This window comes from Acanthopagrus latus, chromosome 3 (assembly GCF_904848185.1).
Source record: "Acanthopagrus latus isolate v.2019 chromosome 3, fAcaLat1.1, whole genome shotgun sequence".
NCBI lineage: Eukaryota > Metazoa > Chordata > Actinopteri > Spariformes > Sparidae > Acanthopagrus > Acanthopagrus latus.
In genome coordinates this window covers 4,508,823-4,528,845 of record NC_051041.1, presented here as the reverse complement: position 1 = coordinate 4,528,845, position 20,023 = coordinate 4,508,823, and the positions used below count along the sequence as shown (strand labels likewise).

The 20,023-nt window shown below is 40.8% G+C and overlaps 1 protein-coding gene across 9 annotated transcripts in view; it reads left to right on the top strand.

The window, feature by feature from the left end:
* macf1a (microtubule actin crosslinking factor 1a) overlaps positions 1–20,023 on the top strand; it is a 218,798-nt gene that overhangs the window by 40,407 nt on the left and 158,368 nt on the right. The gene's annotated exons all lie outside the window — the stretch shown is intronic.

Here is a 20,023-nt window from a genome sequence, read left to right as displayed (position 1 = left end):
CAGCGTCTGTCAGTCATCAGCTAACTCATTTTGAAACAACTGCTGACTCTGCCTTTTCTTTGTGTATACCTTGGGATATTTTTTTTCGTAAGGACAGGGCTTAAATAAGTGTACTGCTGTACTAAGTGATTTAATGTTAAGCAATTTATTTCTCTGTAACACTTAAACTGACCTAATCGTAAATATTTTAAAGACACAGAACATGAGCCCTGTCCCCCATAATAAGTGCTATACCTGTTTATCAATATTGCAAATTCTGTGATTTCTTTTGGCTGTTTATGCTGCTGGATGCTGGATGTTTATGCTGCTATGACATTTCAGCCACTACATACATTACCCAAGTTAGAATAGAGAAAACACTCCAGGAAGCGTTTAAGTAATGCCTTGGTGACAGGACATGTTTTTCTATCACTGAGCTGGTTAATATGACTGAACGTTAAAAGCTCTATTCTGTCAGATGTATCTGCTGTTGACCTTATTGTACTGGAGTGATTAATTTTGTATGTTGTCTCCAAGAGGCAAAGGGAGATGCAGTCTTGTGAGATGGATCAGGATCAGACCAGACTTTGAGAGCCAAGAACGATGAGTTGACTCTCTATTGTTCGGATCAGATGATGGGGGGGAAAAAAAAACATGCATTGTGAAATATGGACACATTGTTTAAAAGGATCTACTCAGTTTTCCCCTAGTTAATCTACTTGCCTATCACACCAATCCCCACATATCACGTATTTGTGTAATTAAACTGGATTCTAATTTCAGTATTTTTCTGTGTTGGTTCATTTTTTAAGTTAATGCCAGTTAATTTGCTGTTTGCTTGTCAGGAGCCAGGTGGCAGTCACCCTCTACCCTCTGTTTTCTGAAAGTGTGGGTATTTTTAAATAAAGTTATGAATATTGAATTAGCACGGTCGTAAGCACAGACTGTCCCCCTTTTTGTGGGTGTCTGCACATCTAGTGGTTCTCTGAAATCAGGTCACTCTGTGGGTGAATGGGTGCTCACATGTTGGAGGCTGTAATGTTTATTCAGCCATAGTTGCTGTTCATGTGTACTCTGGTGGCATCAATAGGCTGTTGGATCAAGTTATTGCATGACATTTTCAGTGCCAGTGGTTTCTGTTTCATCAGAAAGTCGGCAGTTGTAATTCGTGTTATTGGTGTCAGGTTTTCCCCCAGAGTTGCGTGCCAGCTAGCAGACTCTCGCTAATTCTGAAACCTTTAAACCACTGCCTATCTCAAGATGAGAAATGAAAGACATAAATAATTTAAATTGTTTACTGTCATGGTAACGGCGACAGATCAAACACTGCTACAGCATAATTTAAACAATTTTTTTCAGTAAAAAGGTATGATACTAAAATTTGATTCTACGAACAATTTTTGTCTTGGTGAGGTGCTTGTGTGCTCCAGGTTGGGTCCTCACTACTTCAAAACACTGTTTCAGGGTTATGGTAAGAGATTATTTTACGGTAAGGTGATGGTTAAGGGGTCCTGGTTTCATTATGCCAGTGAGACTCAGATAGCTTGATTATTTGGCTGGCCAACTGGGGCCTCTTCTCAGATGATCGGTATTCACAGCGCTTTTGTGTCTGATTGCCGATAAAATATGATAATTTAGAAATTTGCCACTGGCTCTGATGTAGCGTCCTCTCTCTGTTTGTTGTCACATATCTGACTGGTTAAACATCAGTGGCCCTAATACAGCTGGATAATCTGAATCTGCAAAGTAACGAGTAAGTTGTCAAATAAATGTAGTTGCGTGACCGTATAAAGTAGCAGAATTTCAAAATACTAAAGTAAAGTGCCTCAAAATTATAGTTCAATAAAACATTTAATACATTCCATCACTGGTTACTCTCTAAAATTTTCAGTTCAAAGTATCCGCTATTAGTCTCCTTTATTACATATAATCAGTATCAGCACTGGCCCTGAAAAAAACATGTTGGTGAGTCCTCTCAAGTACAGAATTCTGTTGCGACTGTTAGTGGACACCGTTGCTGCCACCTGCTTTTACCTGCAGCAGATCATCAGACATCTCTGATAGCCTGGGTCCAGTTGTGGCACGTCCCTCTACAGTTTGCATGTGTTCCAACAGATTGGGCATGTCTGCTTTTGTAGAGCACATACCAAGATCCTCAATTGTAAAACACTACAGGCTACATGTTTGAGGCTGTGAGGATATTGGCCTACCTGTCTGTCCACAGCCTTGTCTGTCTGTCAGTCTGTCTGTCAGTGTGTCTGCTTAGCAGCTGCTCACTCGTCTACCTGTATGTCAAATAATAACAGCATGTTGTGCAGCCTGGTGATCTGATAACATGACATGTAAATAGAGCTTCCATATCTGCTTTACATTTACCTCTCGGGCACTCAGACTGCACTGTTCTTAACTGTGAGACAGCAGGTAGTCAAGGCTTTTTATGTCTTACTCGAGGACACAGAAATGGGGACGTCTCTTAATGTAAATGTTGATGTGAAGGAGGGTTTCTGAGGCACAACACTTCCTGAGCTAATAGATTCATGAAGACCTTTTCATGGTTTGGATCAACATCTTTTTCACTTTGGACACCCTGAGTCCTCTTTAATAAATTCCCTGAACTGTGCCATTTAAAAAAAACAAAAAAAACAAAAAACTGAAGAGATAACTTTTGTTATCTAACATGAAGATTTAAGTAGCACTCTCAATGCTTGAGGTCGAGTGAGAGTGTAAATGATGTTTGAGTTTATCCTGCACTAAAAACTGAAGAGGGTTTACATTCTGCCCTGAGGGGAAGAGTGAGATAAAAACTTTTTTTAAGGAAATTTCCCTCTGAGCATCACATAACTCAGATTAAAGAGTAAGTCTGACCATTGATCCCTGTTTGTCCGTGTGTGTATGTGTGTGTCATTGTAGTGTAGTTGTCTAGCATCAGTGCAACGTGTGTCAGTAAAATGTGGTCATCTCAGTATTTGAAAGCGAAAACTTCAGGATTATATGATGCTCTCTCTGAATCTCTTTACCTCCTCAGTCATTACTCACTCCCACCTCTGTTATTTCCCTGCAGAGTCATCTCTCTCACTTTTCCCGTCCAAAATGTTCTATAGCACATTTACATACCCCATGTCTCTCTGTGGTTGGCATCACGCTATCATTACTAACTGTAGACTTTTAACAGCTTCTCCTTTGGGATGAGTAAATATTGATAACTAGCTTGAATGTGTGTAATTGCACAATATATTTTCACAGCCTCTAAACACTTTGAAAGTTTGATTTGACTGGAGCTTTGAAATAATTCAGTCTGACCAAAAAATCTAGATCTAGAGCTGAAACTGCTCTGTTTAGAAATTATGTTTCTGATATAGTAAAATAAAACTGCTGTTATTTTAAATGAATATTTACATAGCCATGTAGTGGTTTATACAACTATTTATAGCAGAGCCGAGGCACTGAATGACGTGTTAAGACCGTCACCTAGTAACTAGAATGATAACAAAAGATAAAATAGTGTCTAGATTTGGTATCAAGTTTCCATGGGGGAATCCTTGAAGCTGCCTGCAACAGCTTAATACTTTAAATGTAATCAGTGTGATTCTGGTGCTTATCTTTAACTTATAGCTAAAATAACCCTGATCCTTGACTGCAAGTTTTGGATCTTGTGATACCAGGAGACTTGAGTCACTCATGGTTTGATAGCCTGTCGTCCAACTTAACTTTTCAATGCAGTTAAAGTTAACGTTTGTTCTATTGCTGAAAAGGTTGCTATTTGACACACCACCCATGCTGTGGTGTTGGGGTTTATTTTGGGAGAAATATGCACATGGTCTATTTTTGTCCAGCAAAAAAGAAAAGCCTGTTTGTTCCTAATTAGGGCCGCCCTTCCCTCCATCTGCCTGCTTTGTGAAACGCCTGTAGGAGACTTCACATGCATTATGGGAAAGACGGAAGCTGTACTGCTGAGAGTCATTTGATACAGACACATAGCTAACAAAGTAAAATATAATTTGAAATAAGATGACTTGTGTTGATGTGAAATCCTTTTTATGACTCTAAGGCAATAAAAGCCATAAATTGCGACTCATAAACAGCCTTTTTAGGGCAGCATATTACACAGAACCTCAAACAGACGAGTTACAAGAGCTATTATGACATTTTTAGATCAATATTTTGAAAGTATCACTATTACTTCCTCAAAAAGAGCTCTTGTTTTACAGTGCTAATAAGTGCAGTAAAATGTTATGGTGTGGTTTATTCACATGTCTGCCCTGACATTGTCAGATTAGGCTTCAATAATGAATAGAGAGTCTGATCTAAAGACTAATTCTGAACTTGTCAGGCCGACAAACACGTCATCACACAGAGTGACTGCATGAATGCCCTGCTTTCATATTACTACCATGACATGTATATATTACTGACACTTTCCATATGGATGCCAGAAAAAAACTATTTATATCAATGCAATCTGTTCTGGTTTATGGATCCCTCTTTTCTTTTGCACACTATGGAAAGGTCAGAGGTCAGGCTCAGCTGCAAAACAGCTGGAAGAGATTCAGAGGCTCACTGGAGGACATTCCAGCAAGGCATTAGTTTGATGAATCAGAAGCTTGAACATGAGTTCTCCAGTTGGAGGACGTTTTCCATCTCACCCTGCCGTCCTGCTGTCACACCCACATACATGCATATAATCATAGTCCAGTCTTGAGTGAGAGGGCAGCAACTTAAACACACATTGGCTCTAGTTAAGTCTCAGGTTTTAGTTGTATTTCTGTTTTTCTTTTGAGTGTCAGGTTCAGCTCACTGGTCTGATCCAAACTAATTGTAAACAGTAGATCATATTTTACACATTGTGTCTGGAGTGTTTGCTGTCGTTTGCTGCATCTGTGTCTTTTTCCTGCTGACAGTGAAGTATTTTTGCTCCACTGGACTCCTCTAGCTTCTAGGGATGAGTGAGCATGCCTGCTCTGGGCTCCGTAGTCGTAACAATCCCTTGATCGCAGATCAAGAAACTGGTCAGCGTGACGTTGGTGACGATGGCCGATGAAATCACCCCCCCAGAGACCCAGTTCTGCCACTCAGAACCTCCACTGGTCTGGGTTGCATTTGCTGCAGCTACCAGTAGTGCTGCAGGGATTTTTCCCCCCCTCAGATCTCTGAAGGGTTGAAACTGGTCTGAATTCTGGCTCCAGCGTGGTTCTCCCTCTGCTGGCTCCCTCTAAGCACTGTGGAGTGGGTGGGTGTGAGCAGAGCTAGATCACAGCCCTGCACCAGGCGATTTCCCTTTCACTTTGTTCACATCAATAGGGAATGAGAAGCAGGGCAAAAGAGAGAGAGACAGGGAAGGAGAGAGAAGGGGGGAAGAGGGGAGGTAGGAGCAACAAAGGCCAAGAGAAAGGAACAGAGTGGAGAGGAGGAGGGGAGAGGAGGGCACAGAGTGGTGGTGTTTGTGCGAGGCGAATGAATGAAATCTTTATCTGTGACGCAGGAGACAAGGCTGCTCTCACATATCCTGTCACTTGGGTTTTATCACTCACTTTTAATCACTCTTACTCCTGCAAGTTTGCCTCTCTTAAACTTTTGAGTCTCCCCCTTCCTCTCTTTCAAGCCTCTCTCATTCCCTTCCTTCTCCTCTTTCTCTCTCGCTCCCCTTTTCCTCTCCTCTCTGAACTCAGCCCCCTGGTGGAGGTCAGGAAACTCTTTCTGTCCATCTGCCATGTTTTGCTTTTCCTGATTCTTTGCCTTTGGAGAAAACAGGAAATTCCCCCAAAATAACTTTTTTTGTAGCATTTTTTTTTCAATACGCCCTTCACTTCCCAGCTTAGCTAAAACATTGGGCAGCTGAATGTCATGTGAAAGTGCTGTGTCACAGGACGCACAGCTGCTGATGCAAGTGCTGACCGCTTGGCCAATAGCAGGCTAAAACAAGGTGTTTGCGTCATGACACCATGCTCTGAATTCATCACATATGCAGAAATCCAATTCTACTCACACACTATACTGAAAAGATAATCTCCACCTGAGGAAGTCCTGTAATTAGATTTTTACTCAAGAGGCTAATTGTAGTAGATGATTACACTGTGATAAGATTCATATCTTTCTGACAGAAATTATGAGCAGCAGACTCAAATAGATGCGGCCTCCACATATTTTGCATGTATTATTCATCCTTCTGGGAAAAGAAGTGGAATGCGAGAGATTGAAAGATTGCGAGGTTTGCCAGAATGGCGCATTTATATGCAATCTTGTGTAAGCTTGAGAATTCATCACTGTTTTCTTCACAACTATTGATGCTGAATGCTGTTTGCAGGAACCTCCCCAATCCAGGCACTAAATAAATTCTTTCACTGTGGGAAACCTTGGGGTCCCACTTCAACTGATGCCTGAATGTGTTTTGGCATTAAGAGTTTGTTCCAAAGTAAGAACAGGTCCATTAGAGTTACACAATGCACACTTAACCATGTCTGAAGCTGGAAAAAAAGAGCATTTCAGCTGCACTGTGTGCACGTAGGCCCAGGATGTGCCAAAGGTCCACAAATGTTGCAGAATTATTGTGATTGCTAGAGGGTTCTCCACTTCAGTCCACTTGATTGGAGGCAGAAGAATACATGTTGGTCCAGACTGTGTGTGTGTTAGAATAAGATTATTTGTCAGGGATGCAGAAATTACCCAACATGACAGAGTCAGATAGGATTACAATCATTAGAATTATAGATGATGATTCCTTGACTAAATTTTATTCTGCAGCCTTCTTTGTTAAAGAGCTTGACATTTGTTCTGAAAGTTCTCCGTAATCGAGATGGATTTCACAAAGAGAGAATTGTCAGTTGTATTTATTTTTTAAAGATTTAGATCAGCTGGAAGAATAGGTTGTGCGTTGGAGTTGCTACAGGAATGCAGGAAGGTGTAGTGAGGGTAAACGTTTGTGTAAAGAGAGCTGATGACAGAAGGAGAAAGTAGTGTAGAGGAATGCAGCCTGGCCATAGATAATCTAATCTTTTTAGCCTGTAATGTATAAACTTGTGATCTGGGGAAAAAACATGTGAGGAACTGGAATGAGAGAAGAACTGGAGGAACAGCACACAGAAGCAGCAAGACAGAGCTGAAAAATGATTTGTGAAGTGGGAAAAAGAGATTGACACTGAGAGAAAGATGTTACCGATAGAAGGAGGGGTGGAGAGGAAGCAGAAGAGAAATATGAACAAGGAGAAGAAGAAATAAACCAAAAGGGAGAAGGAGAACGTTGAGAGACAGGGAGGAGCAGATCCGAGAAGGGAGGTAGAGAGCAGGAAGGGCACAGGCAGCAAACGAGAAGTTGAACAAAGGCCTATTTTTGTACCATCCGTTTTGCAGCCATATGTAGTCTTCTCCTCCAGCCGTCGCCTCTGTTATGTCTGAGTGAAATCATCCCTCATGACTTGCTCAAAAACTTGGCTGCCTTACAAGCATGCTTACGCAGCGATTAGCTTACAGTAATGACTTTCTCATACTAGTTATTACAGTAGCATGGTATTGTTGCTTGTTGCTGTGGATTAAGTGGTGGTTTCACTGTTTGTGGTTACTTCACATGGTGGAATGAAGTTGTGTGGCTTCAGAAGCTACTTTCTCTTATTTGGTCTCCTTGTAGACTCAAATTCCTTTTGCACTCTGAATGCTGGAACCAAAGCTATCAAATGCCTCCCGAGGTGCTCGGCATATGAGCACAATTTCCTGTATGCTAGATACAGTATATTAATAGTGGCCCCTGCTGAAAGTGCATATTCTTCATCGTGCTGTACAGTGAAGAAATTACATGGAAAACAGGATATTGCACATAAAGTGACCACTCCAATTCCTAATGTGTAAAAGGCTGCTTTTAGACGGGCACTGCAGCAATTTATCCTTATTTGTCCGTAAGGTTTGAGTACTCTCAAGAGACTCACAAGAAATTCGATTAAAAAAAATTGTAAACATATTACAACATATTAGTCCCTAGCATTGGTTGAGCAGGATCCTTCTGCACACTTCTCATAATGCAAATCAGTTGCATCTTTGAATGTATTCAGGATATAAGGATATAGCTGCACATCCTGAATAATCTGTCTTGCTCACCATTTTCTCCCTCCCATAGTGGGGTGTATGTATGGTGAGTGGATACGTAATTATAAAATCAGACTTGTATTTGGAACATGAATAGCGACGATTGCTTTACGCCATCAATTTGGCTTATTTCCAGATGATGGGAATGAAAAGCTTCCTTGTGCTCAAAGAAGTGATGACGACCTGTCCAGATATGTTAAGAGACAGTGGACAGCTTAAGTCGGAGAGGTTTCAGCAGGTGTGTGATGAGCCCAAATTCTTCCTCACGCCTGGATACGAGCCAGCAGAACAACTGACAAATGCCCTACCCATCCCGAATACGTCCTCTGGTCTCAGTGAGCATTGTGGCCGGTAGACACGATGACGGACGCAGAGAATGATTGATGACGAGGGTGTGAGGTGAATGTGATATCATATGTTTCCCAGTTGTTGCTGTCTCTTGTAGCCCACCTGTCTCTCTTGGCACACCCAGTGTGTGATATTCCTGCCGGGAGTTTCCCTACCAAATCTTTCTGCGTCCAAACATACATCTACTCGTTTACACCTCTGCTTATTCTCTTTTCTCCATTTGACCAAAATAAGAAATGACAGCCTGTACTTCAGACATCTGATCTGCTTAAATTAGGAAATGTGCGTACACTTCCAGCAGCCTTTAGTCAGAGATGATTCACCCTTTTTACAGTTCAGGAAAGCATGTCACTGATATCTCCAATTACAGGAAGTGATGAACCTCAAGTGAAATTCAAAACTGGCCCCTGAGCAGCAGCAAGTGTGCATTTAATTCACATAAATCTGGAGTGTGTGAAGTTATCTGACAACACTTTTCTGGATCCTCCAAATTCCAGTACTTACATGCACACTTAGACTGGCTGACTTTTGACGCACTGTGCTCTGCTGACACCCTCCCACCCTCTTGTATTCCCCAGCTGTTTGTGGTCACAGGGTGTGTCGGGGGTCTGCTGGGTGCAGTCATATCGGTATTTGAATTTTGTGCGCTATGACTGACTGCTGTCACATTGCAGGGTGTGGACGACTGCTGATATTCACCTCACATGAAGAGGATCTGAAACAGAGGAATGGAGATCTTTTCATAAATTATCAAGTAAATGTATGGAGTTATTTTTATTGAATAGAAACAAAGAGACTGAGACATAAATAAACTTATTTAGTCAGTGTCAGAAAGAGCAAGTGTTGGATTAGTGTCACCATGTGGCCACTTCTGTGAATTCAGACTGAGCAAATGACAGTTTCTTCTTGCTCGCACTCTGGAAATAGCTGCTTCTTAATGTACCAGTTGACAGAGGGGACTTCCAAGCTCAATGAAGAGATGCCAGCACCATTATGCACTGAACTTATACTCTACTGCAGGGTGTGATCAGGGTGGGAGGTAACTATCAACCAAGTATAGACACATATCTCTTGGTGGCTGGTAATCCAATCTTCTTAGAGTCTCTATCATCTTTAGAGAATCCTCTGTTGTGCGGAAGTCCTGCATTTGGCAGTGGAATAGTGAAAATGTTGAATGTCGGCCAGTACAAGATAAATGTTCGCTCTCTTTCCTGGGCGTGACTGCTCTAATTTCCCAAATCAAATGATGGCTTCTGGAACGAGAGACCAATTGTATTATACATTTCATGTGACAGTTGAAAAGAGGAAAGGAGGTTAACATGTGAGACACAATGTCAAGAAGCTGCAACAAATTGTATTACAGAATCTGTTTCATTTCACGAGTGTTGCTGATGTGGTAGATAATTTTATCTAGCTTCCCTCCATCCCTACTCTTCTCTCCCACTCTCTAATCCTTGTGTCCTCTCAGCTTCTCCTCTTCCTCCCTTCTATCCCTCCAGCTGCTTAGTAAGGCCTTTAAATGAGTGGTTATTAATTACACTCACTAATGAAATGAAGGGCTTCCAGCTGACCACTAGCTGATGGGCTCTGCGAGCATATTCATGTTGTAGAAATCCCATTTAAGCTTGACCATTTTCTTTTGGGCATTCATTAAGCTATTTTCGTAAAATCTGACCATGTCTTCAGCATCAGGCCGGGTCACTTTTAGTTCAGCAATTTGAAGTGAGCCTCTGTTTTTCTTTGTCATTTTGTCAGAGTGTGTTTATACTTTTCAGCAGCTCCTTCCTGCTACTGTTTAAAGTGCACTTTATAGCTCTTTAGTGGTTCCTTTGATCATAACTGATGAATAACTACAGTTGTGTTCGTACAAGTTCTTCCAAGTTTTCCATTTACTTCTGGCAATGTGTCTGCACAACTCCACTCGGTCCAAGAGTACTTTGTTCCTTCTAAACCCTCCTACAGTAATTACTGATGTCTAATACTGTAAAAACCAAAATGATTTTTAGGGCCCTAACAGGATTCATTCACTTTGACTGATCACTGACATTGGCTGGAAAAATCCTAGATAAGTATGTGACAACCAGAAAGGCTGACAGTGATAGGTTAAGACACCTCATCATAGACCTTCTTCAGCCTTTGTAGCCGGTGAATTAAACATCTTTCAAAATTAAATAGTTCTCCTTCTTGTTGATAAAATGTTTTGGCTTATTATTCAAGATGGTGGGGTTTGGGGGATTTTCTTAGTCACTTACATTAGAGTAAGAGTTACTACACTATCAGTGATGGTTTCAGAGAAACACTGAAACTTTTTTTTTTCTTTACCGTTTCCCTTTTTCTTTACCACGGCAGGGCGTGGGGGGAATTTTTCATGTCTTGATGTGATTTCCTTTGAACGTTGATTCCTTCCATGAAGTTTGCGTTGAAATAGCAGCTGCCTTTTTTTTCTTCAGGATGACCTCACATAATGCAACATGAGAGCGTACATCATGATTCCCCTCGTCGATCATTTTGTGCTGATCATGCTTCTTTGAGGTCGGTCCTGTGTCTCATAAATATGAATATTTAATAACACTCTGCTCTCACAGCTCGGGATCTCCCTGAGACAAGAGTGTCTTCAGAGGCAGATTAGTCTTTTAACTTATTGGACTTGGGGGCCCCATTTAAAACACACAGGTCTCTTTCTCACTGTCGCAATCATCCACTCATCTGCTAATGCACACTTACTGTACTTAATGTCAGACACATGACCTCTGAGCAACGACATCTTGCTCTTACCATATTATAATCCAGTGTGGATTGATTGACATCATAACTAATAGCAATACATTCATGTACAAAAAGATGAAGATTTGGTATAGATAGATAGATAGATAGATAGATAGATAGATAGATAGATAGATAGATAGATAGATAGATAGATAGATAGATAGATAGATAGACTGATCAGCATCTTAGTTGTGCCTGGAGTCTGAAAAAGCCTCAGTTGGAAGTTTATCTCACACTGGGGGAATACAAGTGTTACTGCAGTGTGCGTTAGATAAGAGGATCTGCTTAGGTTAATGTATTCGAGTGCAATTTGGTTCTTATTTAGCTCAGGATATCCCACTGTGTGCATCCACACCTTGAATCTGCAGAATCCTGACTTGCATCTTGTTGAAAGAGTCATCACCGCGTTCTTTAACAGCAATAGTGATCTCGTTTTAGCAACATGCATCTCTCTATTAACGCCTATCAGAAAGTAGAATCTGACATTGTGAAGGTAGCTGTGTAGTGTCGGCAAGATGTAACTATGAGTTATATGACGCACGCAGGCCTACTACTATATCTAGATCTGACTGTGTTAAATCTGTGTGTGAGTGAAGGATAAGTTTGTCCCGTCTGTCTCCATGTCTCTTAGACAACTGTGAAATTCAATCTGTAGTGGGGCACTCCAAATATGTATATCAGACAGGTGTTAAATCGTGTGTGTGTGTGCACGCAGACGTAGATTTTTTACCATACACCGGATTTGTGTACTTTTATTTCTGTATTATTCCATTCATGTCTGGAGGGCCATGTTTAATATTAAAGATGATTATTGCCATGTGACCAGTGTAAGCTATGATTCCAAATAAATGTATTGTTATTGCACAGTACAAGTACTATGCAAGATAAAACAGTGAGGGATAATTTCTCTCCAGTCTCTCACCAGGTTGCAATTATTCACTTACATTCAACATGTTGATATAAGTCTGTCTTTTATTTATTGCTTATTTTCTTTCTGACTTTATTTTCTTTCTTTTGCCCTCCATTAGCTTCTCGCTCATTCACGCAATCGTTCTGACGGCATCTCTCTCTGTCATTGCTTTTCTCTCCCACTCAACCTGCCCACTCATTCATTCCCACTCTCTCCGTCTCTCATCCATATTATCAACTCCATTTTAACTTACGCCTACCTTCTCTTCTCTCAGACCCACATGTGTGTATGTGTGTGCTTTTCACCAGATTTATTATAGAACCAACTCTACTCTGCTGCCCACCTCTGGTCTGCCTGTCTGCACAGCTGCATCACACACAGCTAACTCTGCAACAATATTACAGTTCTTTTATTAAAAACTTACATAATACATATACATACTTAAGCAAATATCAAAATTACAATATTAGAAGGAAGCAGACAGCTGTAGAAATAAAACAGAGCATTTTTATGGATAGACTGATTGTTTGGGCTGATATTCCGATTTCCAATAAAGTTGATTAATTCAAAATGCAATACTCCGGCTCTGAAGCAGCATCCTCTCTGTCTGTGGTCAGTTTGATTACCTTTGTGGAGTATATTTCCACGGCCCTTTTGTTTTGTGGTTTGTCCTGAAATATGTTTGTGAAACTGAGACTCTATGGCGCTCTCCTCTTTACTTAATCAGCCATTTTGGCTCGCTACTCACACCAGGTGGTCTTTTGTTCTACCTAGGGTTAGGTGCTGGAAACAGAACAGATGAGGATCACTAACATTAACCCTTCCACTGGCCAAATGTTGCATCCTGCTTTCTTCCACTCTCCCTTCCGGTCTCCACTGTCATTGTTAAAAAGAAACAACAGTGGCAAACCGCCAGCCTCAGTTAATGGCTACATAGAAATGATGGAAACCTTTGACATGCAGGTAATTGGCCATGCACAGAATGATCCAACATCAGATTTTCTCCCTCCTCTGGACTGTATTTAGAGCGGCAGGTTAACACAGTAAAGACTCAATACTGATTATTCTGAGTTTTTAAATGAATTCAGCCAATTCAGATGAACAATACGGAAATTTCACACCATCACATGTAGGAGCAGCAGAAGGAGTCAGACATTTAGTCCCATGAAAACGTCACAGCTCATCACATAAACATAGATTTGTTCAAGCCTGCAGCTGCTCCCATGTCGGGGCTCATATAATGGTTTGTGGGTGGACTTGTTGAGGCCTGTGCTGATGATGTCTGAGTTGTCATGCTCCAGCCCATCCTTGCGTGTGTGGGTGTGTGTTTTGACCCTCCCCGTCAAGGTTCGAGCATATTTAAGAAAATCTGTGTGTAAGGTTTAAGATGAAGCATAGATTCAACTGAATTAGTGGCTACATGTATTTGCTTAATGTGTACTTCCAGATATCATATATAGTCACATTACAAATGATTGAGTGATTGGAGGGCATCATCAGATCTGTTTTTCTAGACTAAGTCTGTTCAGTGCTTGAAATACCAGACATATCAGTGAATTTTTGAATATGTCACTTTTATGTATTTATACCATGTTAAAAGGGACAAACTGCTGTATCGGACTGAACTGTTAATCCACGATTAAACACAAACAGTTCAGACGGTCACAAGGAAGAAGGCTGCATTCCTCGTTTATGACCCCTCCTTACCATTGTGAGAGTTAATCTCAGTGTTTACCTCCCCTGTGTGTGTGTGTGTGTGTGTGTGTGTGTGTGTGTGTGTGTGTGTGTGTGTGTGTGTGTGTGTGTGTGTGTGTGTGTGTGTGTGTGTGTGTGTGTGTGTGTTTGGATCTGGCTGCCTGTTTTTCCCCACTTTTTTCCTTCTCTCCGCATCACCTGGCTTTCTCATATCTATCTTTCCATTTGTCACGGGGTCCTCAATTACTTATCCACCACACTCTCTTTCTTTCTTTTATCACTACAGATCTGTATGCTCATCCCCGTCTCTTTGCCTCATTTACTCCCCCAAGAAAGAACTTTCACAGATGCAGACTAAATTGAAAAACAAATCCCTTCTTTCTCTCACAGTTCCCCCCCAGTCTTTTTACGTTCTGCTCCTCTTTTGTAATTTTATACTCATCCCCCTGTCCTCGAAATATTTTTTGAGGAGAATCAAGAATAATATTTGCCCCACAGACTTGTGAAATACGTGGGATCTAAGAATCTGTGATGCAACAAGGAACTGATGTGTGCTTCTGCGTCAAAATAGCGGGGACGCTTTTTATGCAGCACACCACGAGACTATGAATATTTATATCCAACAGCTTCTCTCATTGCAGGGTTTCATACAAACCTACCAAATTGGTCTTGAAGCAGCAAATGAGTAGAGATTTACATTCACACAGGCAATATTATGTAAGCTGTCAGTCCCAGAAATAGAGAAGGTGATGTAAGAATAATCTGAATTTAATAAGACGGTATTGTAGTTTCCTTTGGTCAGAAATGCTATGCATGGTGAAACAAAGGCTGGGAATAACTTTGATCTTCTGCCTGCTATGATTTGACAAATCAGGTAACACGGTCTGGAACACACTCGCACACACAGAAAGAGAGAGGGAGGGAGAGTCAGCAAAGGAGCCAGTTCAGACATGACTGGACCAGAGGGTCTTGTTTAAATTGCCCTCAAATGATTGTAGATTAAAAGGCTTGCAGAGGAACCAGTAAGTATGCGTGTGTTTGTGGGTGTGTGCAATGGTGTGTTGTGTTCGGTCCACCTCACCTTTCTGCTGTCAATGAATATGTCACAGATTTTTAAATCCACATTTTAAATGTTTGTTAGGGATCATCTCAACTAGAATAGATAGCAACACTAGCATAGATTTTAAGTAAAACGTACAACTACTCCCATATTCTTGTTTTAATCAAACACAACTGTACAGAGTATAAACATAGTCTCAACCTCTTCCTTATCCTTTGAATTCCAGCTGTGCTGTTCTCATACTGCCGATTGTCCATTTGAATATAACTTTATTGCCAATACTTTTGTTTTAGAAAGGGTTTTATATTAATGATTTAGGGCATCCGGTTTAGCTTTGGCCTTATTGTAGCTTTCAGATCTTATTTAAGTAGCTGAACTCCACATTATGTTTTGTGTTAAGTCATTCGTAGCTGCTGTCTTTTCTCTGTGCATTTTAAGAGGTCAAACGCTTCCTTCTGTACACACTATGTCTGCTCCAATTGACCTACATACATCTTCAGAAATCTGCTGCCCTTTTTTCTTCCCTCCCCCCCTCCATTTTCTGAAAACGTGAGATATGTAGAGCAAAAGAAATCACTGGCTAGTTCTCTTGGTATATATAATATCCTCACCTTCAGACTTGAATGTTGTGTATGTCTCTTACTCCCCAATTTCTCACTCAGTAAAGCTCAGTTTCGTTTTCTCTATCTCTCTCTGTCTTTCTCTCTCGTGACAGTATTTGGAACAACTCACTTCTCTGTGGTTTCTCCCGATGAATACTCCTTTGTTTCGTGTACACTCCCAGCTATCAGAGGCCCAAAGTTGTTTCACCTCCTAACCCTCTCACACATCACACTGTCTGTTTATCCTTCCTTCCAACATGGCAGTTGATTTTCTTGTGTCTTCTCTTGTCTCTTCTCCATATCCACACTTTGGACGTCATTTCCCCCAGAGAGGCAATTTGTCTTGCTCTGAAACGTATCAAAAGATGTGAAACACTGCTGCAGTTCCCCCTGATCTAGACAGAAAGAAATCACAGACTGCAGAATCAGAAAAATGCTGGAAGAGAAAGTGTCACAGCATTTTCTGTTATAATGAATGTGAAAATGATGAGTATGTACCTGATGGAGCATGAATGAGATTGATGAGAAATTGTCAATATGTTTATGTGCAGAAAGTGCTGAAAATCAACCAATAATTAGAAAGAACATATCCTGAAAAAAGCCTTTTGGAAGTTGTAATCACTCATTACTTATTGATCATTAGTCACCTCCATATTTTCTTTTTACATGAATGATAATCAGGACTGATCTTTTTGACCAGTTATTTCTGATTAAAATTTTTGTTCCAATTAAGATGGCATAATTTACATTTCTACAGGTGCTACTTTATAACGTCAAAACCCCTGAAACTGTTGATGATCTGAATACTAAAACATTTGCTTGTGTATGCAAAAAAAAAAAAAAAGGCAGGAAATTAAATTGCTTTTTGATTTGACACTGTGAAGCATGGATGTGACTCTGCATTGGTTTATGCATTGCTGCAGGTTTATTTCAGCTGAATAAAGTGAGAATCGTTCATCTTACAAACTGAAATGGCTTGCAGCATTTGGAGCGTGTGTGTGCGTGTGTGTGGTCGTGCGTTTGTGTGTGCCACATCAGCCTCCTGACTGAGCTGACTGAACACCAGCTCTGATTAAAGCCGCACATGGTTTCACTTCAGCTGCTGAAACAAAAGCTGGTTGGCATTTTAGAGAATGTGTATCGCACATGCAAACACACACACTGACACCATACATACATAGAAGAAAACAATGCTGAAGCACACACATATTGACACACATTGACTTAAACACACACTCTGCAAAAAAAAATCCTCCTACAATAGACATGCTCAGCATCAGATGAACTAACACAGATACACATCAATGGACACACACACAACTGAGGCTGAGTGCCATGATACTCTGTAATACTTCTATTTAGTCAAAATCCTGTCATCAGTTTCCATTCACTGCTTGTATGTGTTTGGCATGTGTTGCCCCAAAAAGTGCTGTGTTACATGCACTTTTATTGTGTAGATGTGGGTGAAAGCTCATGCAAAAGCTGTGAAAAGTGGAACTTGAATTACTTTTTTGAAGTAACATGAAAGTTTATATTTAACTGTGATATAACACTGACTCTGAGGCTCACATCATGTTTTTGAAAGATCATCAATCTAACCAAGCGGTATTTTTCTGTTTTCTTTTCCATGTTGCTGCTGCTGTTTCTGCTGACTTCCTCCAACAAAGGTAAATACATCTTTTTCTACCTCTCACTTTGGTACTATTCGCTGAAACAAGTGACTATATGACCTGAGGGTGCCATGGTTCCTCCTATTTCTTGCGGAAAAATCAGCTTCCCAGCTTCAATTGTTCCCTTTTCATCCACGGATCTAAACCTGTATTTAGTGGCCAAGAATTTCAGGTCTCTTGAGTAAAGTGCAGAGGAGACCTGTTGGCGGAGATGATGATCCACAGGGACAACAGGAGTTTACCTCTGATGTTGTGTTTTTTTCTGTTTGGATGTTTGCTTTTTCCACACACTTGCTGCTGTTTGATTCTTAGTCAAATATTTGCTGGTGTACTTTCACTCTGTTTTGGTAAAGTTGTTGTAAAGTTAACTTTTAACACCTCTGGACCAGTTTACAGTGTGTTGCTAGGCCCTGGCTCTTTTCATGCAGAGGAACGTGTATAAAAGGTGGAAAAACACACTGGCAGCTAGCTGCTGTCCTGTCGCCATGGTTACCAGTCACACCACCACCATCCTCCGCCCGGTGTGTGTGACCGCCTGAGTAAGGGTGTGTGTGAATCAGTGTTTCTCTGTGTGTGTGCGGTGTGTCCAGGGTTGCCTTTGATGAAGCGGGCTGCTGTTGACAGGGTCATGTGAACGAGGAGACTCCCAGGGGAGCGTTCAGGATCGCTGAACACTTTTCAACTTTTTTTTCCATCAGGATTTCTCAACTCAAAAAGAGTCTTTGAATAGAGTGTGATGGCTTTGAACTGCACCGCGTCTTTGTCAGCTCCGGCTCTCTGAGAGGTGTGTGGGTGGAAGGTGTTTTCATCTGTTGTGGAAGATATTGCATACATGTAGTTTATGTTTACATGTAGAGTCTGTTTTCATATCTTTTTGCATGTTGGAAGCATTCAGTGAGAAAAAACACACAATTTTAACTTTAATGTCCTTGTGTGTCCATTTGCGTCGGTTCAAATCCCCCCAGGTGCTTTTCCTTCCTCTATGATGACATTGATGAGTGAGGAAACAAACTAATGGAGGCAAATTGGCAGCTTTCGCCCTTTGAACTTAGTGGGTCAGACTGTTATCTGAGGTCATCTCAAATCCCCCTGAAAAACACACACACACACTTGGTGTATCTGTCCTCCTATTGATCAGTAATTAGTCTATAGTTAAACAGAAATGTTTTGGGCTCTTTTGATTGCACAACTGCTAGAAACCAATGAGATTCTCAGCCAGATTTTCTAGGTTTGTGTCCGATACTGAGAAATGTTTGGATGTGTGACAGGTTGTGTTTGGGTGTAAAAGTGTGTTTGTTGCATCTGAGAGGGAGAGAAGGACCTTCCATTAAAAACCAGTCGATTCCTGTCAGTGTTGGCATTTATAGAGCATTTCAGATCTATTTTAATCACTTCTTCTTGTATATCACACTGCAGTTGAATGCAATAGTGAAATGGATGGATTGTTGAGAAACTGCTGACTTTGTCTGTAAAAATAATATGATAATTTGATGTCGTCCGACCGGCAGCTATGAAAACACAGGTGTGTTATTTTATTTAACAGAGAAAAATGAAGAGAAATGCTTGTGCAAGCAACAGCATTTGAGCTCCAACCTGGAAAATGTATAATGATAAATGATTATTACTCCTATTATCCAGCATGATTCACTAATTGTGTCTTGGCAGCACAATTGGCAAATTCTTTCAGTACTATTTTTGTCAATTTCCTGCTATTTCTAGTTTCTTCTTTTTGTCTCTCAGCTTTTAGCCACAGTTTCCTGATGTGAACTTGAGCAGTCCTCAGTTTACATCTCCAGATCTTTTCACCATCATTGCACTTCTGATGTAAATACACTTGTTATGTGGAGAGAGACGTTCAGTGCCACATCATTTCTGCCATAACATACACTTATATTTCTTACAAGTGGTCCTGAGGTGCTGAAGTCAAGGAAGCTATTACAAGTATTTACAGTCAACCTGCTGGTTGCCATGGCACTAGACCTCATCCGGCCTAATCTGCCCTACTTGCCGCTGTGTGTGTGTCTGTGTGTGTGTTTGTTTCTGTTACATGTTAAAACCCAGGTAATTATTTACTGTGTGGTGTTTACCTTCTCATGAGGTAGAATAGAAGAGGAAGGACAGAGCTGATAAGACATTGATAGAAAGAGGGTGAAAAGTAATGCGTTGATCCTTCTTTATTATTGTTTTCTAATGTTTAAAGCAGTCATATTGTGCCTCATTACTGCTGAAGGATCAATTAATTACTTGTTTGTAAAATTATGATGGGCCTATTTATCAGTATTTTTGGATATTTAGAAGAGATTACAGTGAAATTTGTCAGTGGTAGTGCCACCCTAACAGAATGTAAAGTGAGGGTACAAGATATTAATCATTTTAGATGTGGTATATGCATTTATATACTCTACATATTGCGATGTGTGTGTAATACTCATCTTTTATTCTGATATGTACAGCAGGCTCATGATGGTTTTATTCTCCAAATTTACAGTGGAGACAGTTTGGCTTAGTGACAGACAAGTGCAGAGGCGTACTGTCAGCTCAAATGTTGACATCATCAGACTGACATGCCTGCGATGATAGGGAGAGCCAGACTGTGCGGTAAAATTTAGAAATAAAGAAGAAAGTGGGTGTTAGTGAGCCCTCTTCACGTCTGCTTCTCTGTAATCTGCTACAGCATGCTGATCCAACAGGCAGCTGACAGTCACACACAAACACACACACACGCACACAAACACACACACAAAGACAATGTGAGGCTGACCGAATGACACATGTGTGACAGTCAAACATTCATGCATAAAATCCAGCTTTAACATACCACACTGCTGTGAAAAAAAAGCACATGGAGCTGAGTAATATAAACACGCCCCCTTTTTTTTCTAATTTCCTTCTCACACACACTGTCGCTCTAGACGCAAGTGAA